Source organism: Muscardinus avellanarius (genome assembly GCF_963383645.1).
Source record: "Muscardinus avellanarius genome assembly, chromosome: 4".
NCBI classification, from domain to species: domain Eukaryota; kingdom Metazoa; phylum Chordata; class Mammalia; order Rodentia; family Gliridae; genus Muscardinus; species Muscardinus avellanarius.
This window is the reverse complement of record NC_137789.1, coordinates 140,824,315-140,837,920: the sequence shown is the minus strand read 5'-3', so window position 1 is coordinate 140,837,920 and position 13,606 is coordinate 140,824,315. Positions and strand designations below refer to the sequence as shown.

Below are 13,606 nucleotides of genomic sequence, written 5' to 3'. Positions count from 1 at the left end.
CTCACCTTTTTTTGGAGAAAAGTGCTTCTGATCTCATCCTTGTCTTTAATTGCATATTCCTCAGTATCTGGTGAGAAGCTTCCCTTTGTCCAAAAATATCAACATTATTTTTGTCTCAGTTATTCTGGCCCTCTTCCTGCATCCAACCTCATTGTTTTACATTTAATCGAACTAAGGTTACTTGGGTTCATGAGTTCTTTTGTCTGTGTTAAATTATGAAACCTTAGACTAGAAACTCTATGCTTTCTCTCTCTCTCTGCATCCTGCATAGTGTTGTGTTCAGTGCCTCCCAATGAATAATACAAATTCTGTAAGTGCTTGTAAAATGGGATGGGAAGTAAATGTGCCATATTTTCTGCATGTGTCTTTCTATCCTCCTCTCTCCTTTCCTCATTCCCTCTTAAACTTCCTTCCTTCTTCCTTTGATTTAGCCAGTGAAGTTTTTCCATTCAAGAGTATTTTAAAGGAAGTTTACAAACAGCAATTGATAACTTTATTCTTATTCACTTCAAAAATCTGATTTTAAAATTGAAATATAAACCTTACACTGACAGCTTTAACCGAGACTTGGGTAGCTATAACAGAATGAAAATTGACAGTGTATGTGTAGGTTAGTGTTAGTGAGTTGCTTGCAAGACACAGTCACTTAAATGAGCTATAGCCAGATAGAATTGAAAAGCTTTGATTGATCCTTCTTACTAAGTGGTTGGCTGTTACTTACTAATCCTGATAAGCTTGGAATCTCCCAAACCAAATCTTTACAAATGGTTTCTGCATGTATACCCAATAATGCTGAAAATAAAAACTATCCACTTGCCTGATTTTGATGTAAGTTTTGTAAGAACAGGAATTTCATCTTTCTGTCTTATTCATTTATATGACTTAAGCACTAGCATAGGTTTAACACATATCAGGCTCTCATTATTTCATAGAAAAATTAAAATAAGTACATGAGAAGCAGAATATTGTTTAATGTGGTCTTACATCACATTTTAAAATAGAACACTGGGAGTCAAGGTTAGAACATTTGTCTTCTGTCAAATTGTATCAATATGATCTTTGCAAAATAATATATAGTAAAATATAAGAAATAGGCTGCACTAAGACAAAAGTGTATCTCCTTAGATTTTAGAAGAGAAATGTGAATTTCACTCTTGGTTTTTGACTTACCATGTAAAAAATGGAGTGGCAGTAGTATGCTTTTGAGGTTTTAGGGCCCATATCTCTAAACAAACCAAGTGACGATTATATAACCTTTTGACATCTAAGCCCTACAGGTAGAATCTTTCTGAAAAAGATGTAAGCATGTTTTATCTTTTTAATAAACAAACAGCATTACCAATAACTGTATGTTTGATTATATATATTTCATTACCTCCCTATAGAATAGAACACAGTAAATATCACAGAGCAGCCAGACATGAAGAACAAATTTGAACTTAGCTTATCCAAGAAATGATTCCAAGGTTTGCTTGTGGTTGTCTGAGTTTAATTCATCTTGAGAGGAGGAAGAACACAGGACTTGCTAGTCATTTGCTTGTAGACTGGCCAGGGTGCAACAGCTGGTGCTTAGCCTAAGAATCACAAGACCTGAGTCCTCCTGACTCCTCTCCTTTTACAGTTGAATCAACAGAGGTTAAACAGTCTGAAAGACACATGGGTAGCTACACCATTTTGTTCTATCTTTTCTGGCTTCTAATTGCATGTCATTTTTACTATTTTATACTACTATTCAACAACCACAACAAAAATAATAAATCTCCACCTCAGTGGAACATTCAGGGATACCTGAAAACCATGGTTTTGAGTTCAAGGGAGAATTTCAATATGAGACTACATCTTAAAAATAGTAAGCTTCAAGAGTTCAAAATGGAGTAAAACTTGTATTATAATTACTATCAAATAACTATTTTATTTGCTTTGTAATTGTCCCATACTTTATACTTTCCAAGGTCAAATGTACCCCAAGGATATATTTATGAGTTCTTTTGATATCATTGTTGTATAGAAAGACAAAAGCACATTTTGGAGATTGTGAAGTTTAAAGTGATAACAATATGGTTTTAAAAAGATTAATGGACACGCAAGGGAACACAACCTTGGAAGAGGAACATTAAATACTATCTGGTAGAAACATTTTCCTAGTGGTCTAATTTGCACTGTAATATTCTGTCTCTGTCCTCAAGCTTCTAATACTGGCTGACATAACCTGTCCATTTTGTGTGTGTGTGTGTGTGTGTGTGGTAATGGGGATGGAACCCAGGGGCTTTGCTACCTCTGGGCTATACTTCCAGACTTATTTTATATTTTATTTGGAAACAGGGCCTCACTACGTTTCTAGAAGCCTCACTAAGTTTCTGGGAGCCTCACTAAGTAGCTTAGGCTAGCTTCGAAGCTGTGCAATCCTTCTTTTTCATCCTCCCAAGTACTGGGAATACAAACGTGTGCCACCACATCCGGCAGCAGTCCATTTTTTAAAAGCTCTATTTTTCATGTGGATCACACTGAGAAAGACAAAGTATCCAAAATTTTCAAGGCCCAACTAAACATATGAAAATTATAGCTACTGAGAATGAGAAAGTTAAACTGAACCACAGACAACTGATCTTCAGAAAGTGGTTGTAATACTTTTTAACTGATGATGAGATACCTTTATAGTCTCTGAATATTGTAATTTAGAATTCATCAAATGCAACTTTCCCATATTACAGAAAATAGAGGTCCTGGAGCATAAATTTTACTAAAACTTTATTTACTTATAAAACATTCTTATCTCAAGCTCAAATTTAATCAGGTGGCTCCCCACTTGGCAGAAGATATTTATATATTTATAAGGTTATTTGAAGCATCTTTCTAATTTGTTATGATTTTCAGTGATGACATCATTGCTATCCTTACACTTTCTGGTCAATGTACTGATTGTCCATGGTAGATGAAATATACATATGAACTATTAGCTGAAGCAAATTAACTATTAGCTGAAGCAAATTAATGCCAATTTGAAATTTCTAATTTTAATTTCAATTTTTTCATGACAAAGAATATAACTAGCTGTTGAATAATCATTAAGTGCAAACCCTGAACTATGGATATCTGAAAAAATTATTCTGTTTTAACAAATGTTCATATAAGAGATGCTTAAAAGCATCTCTCTCTCTCTCTCTCTCTCTCTCTCTCTCTCTGTATGTATGTATGTATGTATGTATATATTGTATATATTTGCGGAACTGGGGATGAAACCCAGGGGCATTCTACCTTGGAGCTACATCCTGAGCCCTATTTTTTATTCTTTATTTTGAAACAGAGCCTCACTGAGTTGCAAAGGGCCTAAGTAGCTGAGGGTGGCCGTGAACCCAAATCCTCCTGTCTCAGCCTCACAAAAGATATATTAATTCAGTAGAAACATAATCTTTTCATAGTTCTTAGGTTTTCTTCAATACAACTTTAACAAGTTATAGGAAAAATAGAATGATAAATACTTAGGAGGTTTCAATACTAAAATAAAAATTATTTACATTTTTGTTCATAAAATTCAATGAGGGGAGCACTTCTGAGCATGAAACAACTAAAGATAATTCTTAAAACTTTGATTTAAGACAATCTTAGGGTAAGGTTCTATGACTTACAGGATTTAACCATAGAATCATTTGATACTAGACTTCCACAAGTAATAAATAAAGCAATAAGACACAGCAGAGCAAGAAATAAAGACATAAAAATAATTATTTTTGGAAACCCAGAAAGAGGTCAAGAAAAATTTATTCTCTTGTGACACTATGGTGTGTTTCTTGGAAGATATCTGTTTAACATTGTTAAAACAAGATCAGTAGTTAAGGTAAAATGTAAGCATTCCTGAGGGTAGGAAGAGCATGAACAAAATAAAGAGGTCTATTGTATAGGTGTGTGGTTCATAGATGAACATATGTGACACACTGAAATTTAATGATAATAGCAAATGAGAGGTTTTGGACCAAAGGGCAAAAATAAACCATTGGCATTTTAAATCATATGTAGAATATGTGGAAGGATTTTCTTATTAATTTAGGAGAAATATTAGTGTGGGGTATAGTCAAATCTACTGACAAAAGAGTGCTTTAAATATAGTAGACATTCTTTCAATATAGTAGACATTGGGGTATAGCAGTCAAACACTATTATAATGATTTTGAGGCTCATATTTACCGGTTCATCATGTGGGTCCAAAATGATTGTGTTAGGTGTGATGGTTAATTTTATGTGTTAATTGGACTGGCCCAAGGGGTGTTCAGAGCTGGTTAAAAGCTATCTCTGTGTGTGTGTGTGAGAGAGTCTTTTCTGGAAAAGATTGGTGTTTGGATTAATAAATTGAATGAAGAAAATGTACCTTTACCAGTGTGGGTGGTCCTCATCCAATTTGCTGATGAATCAACAGATAAGAAAGGTGGAGAAAGGGTGTGCTGTCTCTATCTGCTTCATTAGGGACACATATATTTTCTCACACCCTAACATTGGTACTCTTAGTTCTTGGGCTTTGGGACGCAGGCTAGGACTTGGCTAGTTCTAGTCTGGCTATTCTGGCTTTGAAGCCATCTGGCTATGCCTATAGACATATTACCAACTTTCCTGGGCCGAAGAGGGGACTTCTCAGCTTTATAACTATATGAGCTCATATCTCAAAATAAGCCTTTCTATGCCAGGTGTGGTAGCGCACACTTGTAATCCCTGCAATTGGGAGATGGAGACAGGAGGATCGTGCAGGTTCAAAGCCAGCTGCGCTGGCTTAAGAGACCCTGTTTCCAAGTAAAATATAAAATAGGTCTGGGACTGTAGCCTGGAGGTAGAAGGGTTCTATCCCCAGTACCACCAAAAAAAAAAAAAGTCTTTCTATATATCTATATATCTATAGTGACATTTTAACAGAAAGGTAGCACATGCAACATTAATATACAAGACAAAGGGTATAATTCATATCCTGGGGGGGGGGATGGAGCAGGAGAGCACAAAATTTTATTATGCTGCTCATAATGACATACAATTTAAAACTTATGAGCCGTTTATTTGCAGAATTTTCAATCAACTACATCTGGATTATGGTTAGCTACAAGTAACTAACACTGAAAACTGAAATGTGACATGATGGGGCTATGGGAGGGTTACTCTACCAGATCTTATCTTCCAATTTGTGATGAAAGGAAAATGCATTCCTAATCCTTGGGTTGCCATATGTGGAGCTGGTACAGATGGGAAAAGCCAGCTGTTTGCCCAAACACTTTATCAGAAACCACTGCCGTAGTCCAAGTTCCACTTAGGTTCTTGGTCACTTTGAACTACTTGAAACCCTCTCTCAGGCTGTAGGTGGCCATGTGACAGACTTCTAGTCAGCGAAGCGTGAGGCAAATGATGTGAAAGACTTTTGGAAATAGCCCACAAAATACCCTCTATAGTGTACTTCTCCATATTCTAATAATCCTGTGGTTGGTGGGAAGTGAGATAGCCACTCAGTTAAGGCCACCTGCGAGAGATGGCAGAGAATCTATATCCTTGTCCCCTTAGTGACTGTGCAGAAAGGTCACCCCAACTGCTTTTAGATGCCCGATGGTGTGTTATATGAACATGAATTGAGTCTTGATTCCATTTGAGACATCGTTATTTGGGCGTCTATTTTATGTACCATATGTCCCATTTAACTGTGTTCCAGGATTGTGAATTATAACAGTGGCAGTTCATTGACCTCCTCTCTCTATATCTCATTAGCCTATAGCCAAGGGTATTTGGTATCTTTCTTATCTCCATATTGAGAAAATGCTTAGTGACTGACCTATATATTTGGGATGCTCCAGGGTGCTACAGACAAAACCCAGTGAAACCCACATTTTCAATAGTATCCTTAGCTCCTTGGAGTAGCTGAAATAAAAGAATCCTGTCTTGGTAAAATGTAGTCATTTCAAGAGAATGTCTGCTACAATTTTTCCCAGGGTGGTTGTGCTCAAATGAATATAACCTGACATCTTGAACTATGCAGATTTTAATCATTAAGTAAAAAATGACAGTAATCTTCTAACTACCACATAATAAATGCATTTCCTAAAATGTGTATGCAGTGACTACAGATATACCTTCCTGAAACAACAAGAGTTCCTATATGCCATTAGAGAAATACTATTTTTTCATAAGCAGTAATTGGTCACTCTGAGTGGAGGAAGTTTCTTGCACATATGAATTATTGACCCCATATCTTTACCCCTCTATAGACCTCTTGATTTTTTAGGACAGCTTTAGTTGCTACTCTGAGAGGATCAATGTACACTGTTAATACTGAGATAGTAAACAACAACATGAGTAAGAACTGAGTTCCTATTGTGTACAGATTGCTGATTTAACTGGCTAAGCATGATGCATGGGTAATCTCCTTGAATCCCTCTTATGACTTTACAAAAATCCTCTTATAAGAACACTGAGGAACAGAGAAGTTAAATAGGCACAGTCAGTGATGAGAAGTAAACTCAGGAGGTTTTTTAACCTATAGCCCACAATCTTCATCTTTACACTTTTGTGCCATCTGTCAAATACTGTATTTTTAGCCAAGAAATGGAAAAAAATATATCCATTCCTCACACATTTTTATTTCTAAAAAAAAAAAGAGAAAAAAGTTCTTATCACAGAGTCCCATGTATGTGTGGGATTCCTCACTTATACACAGTTATTGATTCTGCTCTCTATGGGAATCAGACTTAAATTGGTACTTACAGACTGTGAGATGCACTAAAGAGGGCTTTGAAACCACCTGGATGTTATCTTGATCTCAGCTCCCTTCTGAAATAAAGTGCTCACTTTGACTTTGGCATCAGGGGATAAGGAAGACTTGATATTACAGTGTCTGAGTAATTTCTCTTTGGACCACAGAATAGAAAGCACATCTTTTTGGGGGCTTTCAGGGCCATCAATTGTCTGACTTCTCTAACCTTTCCAGTCTAATCCTCACCACTACCCTTCATATAGCACATATTGCACTTTTATCTGGATTGCCATAAGGCCAGGAGATCCCACACTGTGTCAGAAATATTAGGTATGATTGGGAACAAAGGAGCCTAATGGAAAGTAAAAAGATAGATATATGTATGACATCTGATTATATGACTATGAGTATAACTTTTTAAACTTATGAACCTGTTTGAAATATTAAAGAGAGATTTGTTGTTTTCTAATATAAAAACAAATCAATGCCACTATCTAAAATTTTTATCAGCATTTTTATGGCTTTAAGATATCAAAGGATCAAGACTCAGGTTATCTTAGCATTATAGGAAGGGCTAGTCTTGATCCTATTGTATAAGAGATAAAATTAGTTAAAACAAGTGCTTTTATTCTGCTGCTCTAAAATATTAAGCTGTGCACTACCACATATGAATGTTGTCATCATAAAAATTTAAAGCCATAAAATATTTACAATGCTATGTCTAAGGTAGTTGGCATATTGTATATTACTCAACAGTTTAGTGAATTATGAATACAAAGACTCAACATTGATGCTTTCAAGTGATCATGTCAGTGAAAACAAACCTTTCTTTAACAATACTCTTTTAGCAGGAGAGTTTTCATTTTTATTCTGAAAGTTATTATTTTCTATACATCTTTTTAAAAGGCAAAAATAAATCTAGGCTGTAACACTTTTTGCAAAACATTCAATCACATTCTGACTTTTGACTCTATCATTTCTCTACATTCTCACTATTCCTTCCTTGCAGAATATGGACACATCATAAAGAGAAATTTCTATGAACCTATTTGCTTAATAAATAAAATCCTCTTTAAGGTGAAGTTTGTACAGTTCTGAGCCATTCTCCTACTGTTTTGGTATCTTTAAAAGGTCTAGCTATATCAATAAATTCTTAGTTCCTGAGAAATAACAAGTGCATAGTTTTAGGCATTGCTTAAATTGGAACGTGTCAGGAGCCTTCCCTTTGCAGATTACTGAAACTGTTTTTACTTACTTTTATGTTTTATTCATTTTCTCTTTAAATCACATCGCCTGTTACTTTTTTCCTTATTATCCCATAAATGTTATTTTTTTATTTTTGTTTCCCTTTCTCACAATATTCAGAGTTATTATATTATTTTTGGAGCATCTATAGATTTTTTTTACTGAAATAGATTCATGAGAAGAATTTATAAAACTTTTTAATCATACCCCAGGTGCTGTGCGGAAAATTAGAAGTAGGATAATGAGAAGGGAAGAATGGAGACAGGCAAGCAGTCTGTGCCAGCAGAGTTTTTAATATTGTGAAAGTGACAACTTATAGTCCAATAATCAAGCAAAACCAGTGGGAATTTATTGAACATCCTGGTATAAAGAAAATGCCAGAAAAATGTTTATATAAGATGCCAAATAATAAATATTTAAGGTGTGGAGGCCAATTTTTGTCACAATTGTTTAACTTTACTACTATGGGTTTCTGGGCCATACATCAATTAATGAACACAGCTGTGTTATAATAAAATATGCTGACTTAAAAATACAGGTATCAGGATATATTGGCCAATGGCTGAAATTCACTAATCCCCTGATATAAAAGAAAAACGTCAGTATTGTCCATGATAAAAGGAGAGAATAGTTAATTGATAGGAAGATTAAGTTTTCATTTATCGATTCCTTATTCTATGCCAGTCACTATAGAATTGACACATCTATTTCCAAAGAAAAGACCATTGTTAATCAATTCTGAGTATAGAGTCTGCATGAAAATGCCATGCCTTTGCCCCTTTTACCTTTGCTATGCAAATGATAGAGATAAAATGTGGAGGAAACAATTTCTGCATGCAGCTGTCATTTAAGAGTTTGTGAATCCTCCTGGTCCTTTCTCATGGCCATGCAGAGAGTGAATCTCAGAAAACACCCTGAGATCAGTCGGATCCAGTGGCACCTGGATTTCCCAACTTCATACTCAATAGTTCCCAGTTATGCTCCTGACCTCAGATAATTATGACAGGGCACTTTTCACTTCTACAAAAACCTGAGCATGCAATTTGTTGATTCAAGGTCAGTAGGGTTATGTTTGCAATGTTATGGAAAACTGTATGCTTCTTCTCCAGGCTTTTTAATGACATTGATTCATCACCAGAGAACTAACTCATAGTGTATGCTGTGGAATTATATTATATAGGTGGAAGCTTGATGTATAATCTTATCTGCTTTCATATTAGTCATCATTGCATAAATTATAAGACTGATGTTTAGACTAATCATATATTTATAGATACTAAGTACCCCAAATAGTATTATAAGTCGCTGAATCAGTAATTCTCATTTTATGTATACCCACAAAAAATTGCAGAAATAGTCAATAATGTGCCAGATATGCCATTCTAGTAAACAAAAACATATATGTATTAGCTACAATTATGTTTTTAGAATTTAAACTAACCCAGTTTTTAATGGTAATCTTTTGAATGGTACCTATTCCGTTGAGCTTCTTTTGATAACTCAAATATCTGACTCCTTTTTTCTTTTTTTTTAATCTATCAACTATGTTGCTTATTTCCTTTGAAGCATGTTATATTGTGGTTTCAACAACAACTTCCCAATGCAGTAGATTGTGGCTACTATAAGGCAGTAATTATTATTACTTGCTAATATCATAATCCACTGAAATATTTAGTGCAGGCTTTTATTCTGTGTGTGGTACTGGGGTTCCTGAAAACCCTTCTGCCTCCGGGCTACACTCCCAGACATATTTTTATATTTTTATTTGGAAACAGGGTCTCTTAAGCCAGCGAGGCTGGCTTTGAACCTGTGAGATCCTCCTGCCTCTGCTTCCCAAACGCAGGGATTACAAGCGTGTGCCACCACTCCAGGCCAGTGCAGGTTTTTTTTTTTTTTTTAATAATCTTAATTTACTGTGTTAACTCCATTTTAACTGAGGTGAGGAAGGGTCCCTGAAACCCTAAAACTTGGAGTAATGTCTTTCCACATTGCCTTGGAGATGTAAGAAAACACCAGTTAAGGTTATTTTTGTCATCTACCTGTATCTCTGTTGCTATGCAAATAACAAACATAAATGCATCAATTGAAAGAGGCTCTGTAATTAAGATTATTTTAATTATCAATTGTAAAATTTGCACAAAAAGTTAAAGGTATCAGTAGATTAACTTTAATTATAATATATGTAGTTGACTACTTTTTTCTTCCTTTATATAACTTTGTAATGTTAGGAATGAATTACACACTCACCCCTATATAAATAATTATGATGAAAATAAATCTACTACATTAAGGGGTATAAGGAGTTCAGAAGGAAATACTGTAATCTAGTTGATAAGGTTATTTCTCTATTATGAGACATAATTTTATGACTATCACATATGTAAGCTAGAATTGAATGATTAAGTTATCACAGACAATGGTGAGTAGGAGTTATAAATGTTGAAATATAAGTTGCAGGTTAAGAACAGAGAGCAAAAATAATATGTGTTATGGATTAAGTCTGGAGATATCAATATGAAATAAAATTCATGGTTAATATAAGCACAAATGGTTATACATGCAATATTTATGTATATGTGTGTTGACTGGGTTACTAAACATGATATGAATTCTTGTTTAGTCAGCTGGGAAAGACTACAGGAATAATGTCTCAATAACAGTGAAAACATCTAGCACCAATACATTGTTTTTTAATACTTTTCTCTAATAAAATGAACTAGAGATCTTTGGAAAAATGGTTTACTCTAGGTCTAGAGCAGCAAATAAACTAAATAATTCTAGAGCTCATTGCAGTGCCAAAAAAGAAGAGAAGACAAAAGTGCCTTAAAAATATAACAATTATGTCAAAAGGCAGTAGGAGTCAACTGACAGATTTCCCCATGGCCAAAGCTAGAGTAAACTAATAAAATAAAGCAATAACTTAAAAAAATTTTATACTCAAATCATAAAACATAGACACATGACTCTATATTGATATAAATAAATAGGAAAGAGACAAGTGCCCCAAAATTCTATAGAATTTTTTATGGATAATCTGTCCTAAGAAAAAGAAGCATAATTCCCCAATCCTTAACTGTTGTCTTCTTGTAGAAACTTATTTCCAATGAATATGGTATAAAAAGGGGTAAATAGGAAATTAACTTTACAGCAGAAAAATATAACCAACTATACTTATATATAACCAAATATCAGGTGAGGGCTAAAAGCAGCAGAGATAAATCATGTTGACAGTTTACAGCTTTGACACATGATTAAAATTATTGTTATTGTTATAGACATTCTCCCAAAATATTGATATCTCTGTCTTAATCATGACAAAAGCAGTAGCCAAATCCTAATGAGGAGCAATATTTCAATTATGTAATTGGTACACCTCAAAACTGTCAAGGTCATCAAAATACAGGGAAGTCTCAGTTTCCAGGTTAAGATAATTCAAGTTTCACAGAAAGAATATATTTGAATAGACAAGATTGTGGAACATAAACTAAATATGAATAATTTATAACCCTTGTGTGAATACTGATTCATTAATTGAGACAAATGACATATAATAATTTAAGATATTAACATTTAACCCTGTTTATAGGATATATGGGAATCCTGTGTGCTATCTTCATAATTTTCTGTAAATTTAAAACTATTGTTTGCATGTGTAATAGTGGGGATTTAACCCAAAAACATGCTACCACTGAGAAACATCCCCCCCCCCTCTCTCTCTCTCTCTCTCTCTATATATATATATATATATATATATATATATAATCTTTTTAAGTTACCTTGTGCTAGCTGTAAACCAGCAATCCTTCCATCTCAGCCTCCTAAGTACTAGAATGCAGGTATGAGCCACCATGTTGAACCCCTAAACAATTTTTTTGTATATATACACACATATACATACATACATACATACATACATACATACATACATGGGATCCTGAGACAGGAGGATCTCAGTTTTACAGCCGGCCTCAGCTACTTAGTAAGACACTCTGCAAACTAGTGAGACCCTGTTTCAAAATAAGAATAAAAAATAGAAACAGGGCTGTAGCTCAGTGGTGGAAGGACTCTGGTTTCAACTCCCAGTACAGAAAAAATAAAAATAAAATTGTTTACCCCTATATGAGATGGAGTTACAAAATGCAGGAAAATAGTTTTTTTTATTGTCAAGTTGTGCAGAAAATGTACTTACCCTGTTCAACTTTCTTACAATTTGGCAAGAGAATCTTAGTACTTACAAGTCTTATGCCACTTTGAATTGGTATAAAACAGAAATACCTGATTAGGCCTGTGCCAGAATTTGTTGATGTTTGGCATATTTTAAAAGATAGTCCCAGGAGCAGTGTATGAGAAGAACCCACATCTTTACTCTACCTGATTTTCTCTTTTCTTTATAAAAACTATGTAAAATAAAAGACATTTACCCAAGTGATATTCAAGGGGGTTAGCAATGTGAAAGCTAATAAAAGTTATTTTTCTAAAATTGAGAAAGGCATTGTGGGCTTAAACCAGCTAATCTATCAAGGAAGGGAAGGCTTAAAATTGAGAGATAGGAAAACCAAATGAATCCTGACAGCTACAGTAGTATTATATGAGCAGGGACTTAGCTATATTCCAAAATATTGTCTCTAAAATAACTTGAATGGTGAACATGAAATTTTTTCTCTTCAGTTCTAAAACAAAAGGCTTTTTTATTAGTGTTCAAAGTCGGTGGCTTACAGTTGTTCACAGTAATTATGAGTGCCTTTTTATAGCTAGTTTTCAATATATCAAGCTATTGTGAGTTAAGAGAAGAAAGGTAAACTATTAACTGTCAGATGAATTGGTTTGGACCCTGATTTCTCCACTCATTAGTTTTAACCTCTTTGATCATAAGGAGGCAATAATATTGCTTGCCTCAGATAATTTTGGGGACATGTGACTCTGATTGTCAACATTATTTTTTGCCTCTGCCTTTTCAGAATTTCCCCTTGGCCAGCAGAGGGAGAGTGAGTAAGTCACAAGATGCCCTATGTTGGAGATCAAAAGCAAGCAAAGTGGAACTCCTGCTCACCCCAAACACAGCCAGTCACCCTCCTGGAAGGATGTTTGGGCTCAACCTGCCTTCAAGGCTGCACGGAGGGTCCTCTGTTGGTGTCTCTGGTGTTCTGAGTAGTGTGGCGCAGCTTGGCCATGGGACACAGCACCTGGAGCTCAGCAGACTGGCTTCCTTCTTCCCAGGTCATCAGCTCTCTTCCTTAGTTCATTTTGTCATCCCTTTCTTAGCCTAGGACTTCAGTTCCAGCCCATCAGGAAGTGGCACATTTTGTCCAAACCTGTGTTTGACAGGAGCCCAGCCCTACCACCTTTGACTGTCACCAGATACACAGCAAAGAGTTAAATTTGGTGAGTGAGGCTTCTAGAAAATCCTTTGTGTCTGGAATCTGACAAAGTTCTTCTAGTTTGAACTACATTTTGAAATTAACTTGCCCCCTCAAATGAGAAGTTTTCATGAAAAAATTTCATGACTCTTAAAAAATATGTAAAGTTTAGCAGACTGTTACAGACAGGCAAGAGACCAGGGAAACCAAATATAATTACAAATAGAAATTGGAAACAGCTAAGGAACTGAAAATTTTATTGTCATGTGCTATGATGATTTAGTAATGT

At 34.9% G+C, this 13,606-nt stretch overlaps 1 pseudogene across 1 annotated transcript in view; it reads left to right on the top strand.

Moving 5' to 3' along the window:
* Positions 1 to 13,227, top strand: part of LOC308262453 (protein fem-1 homolog C-like) — an 82,496-nt pseudogene extending 69,269 nt beyond the window's left edge. The window contains exon 5 of the transcript in view: positions 12,919 to 13,227. The product of the transcript in view is annotated as a protein fem-1 homolog C-like (transcript). The remainder of the gene's footprint in view (positions 1 to 12,918) is intronic.
* The last annotated feature ends 379 nt before the right edge of the window (positions 13,228 to 13,606 follow it).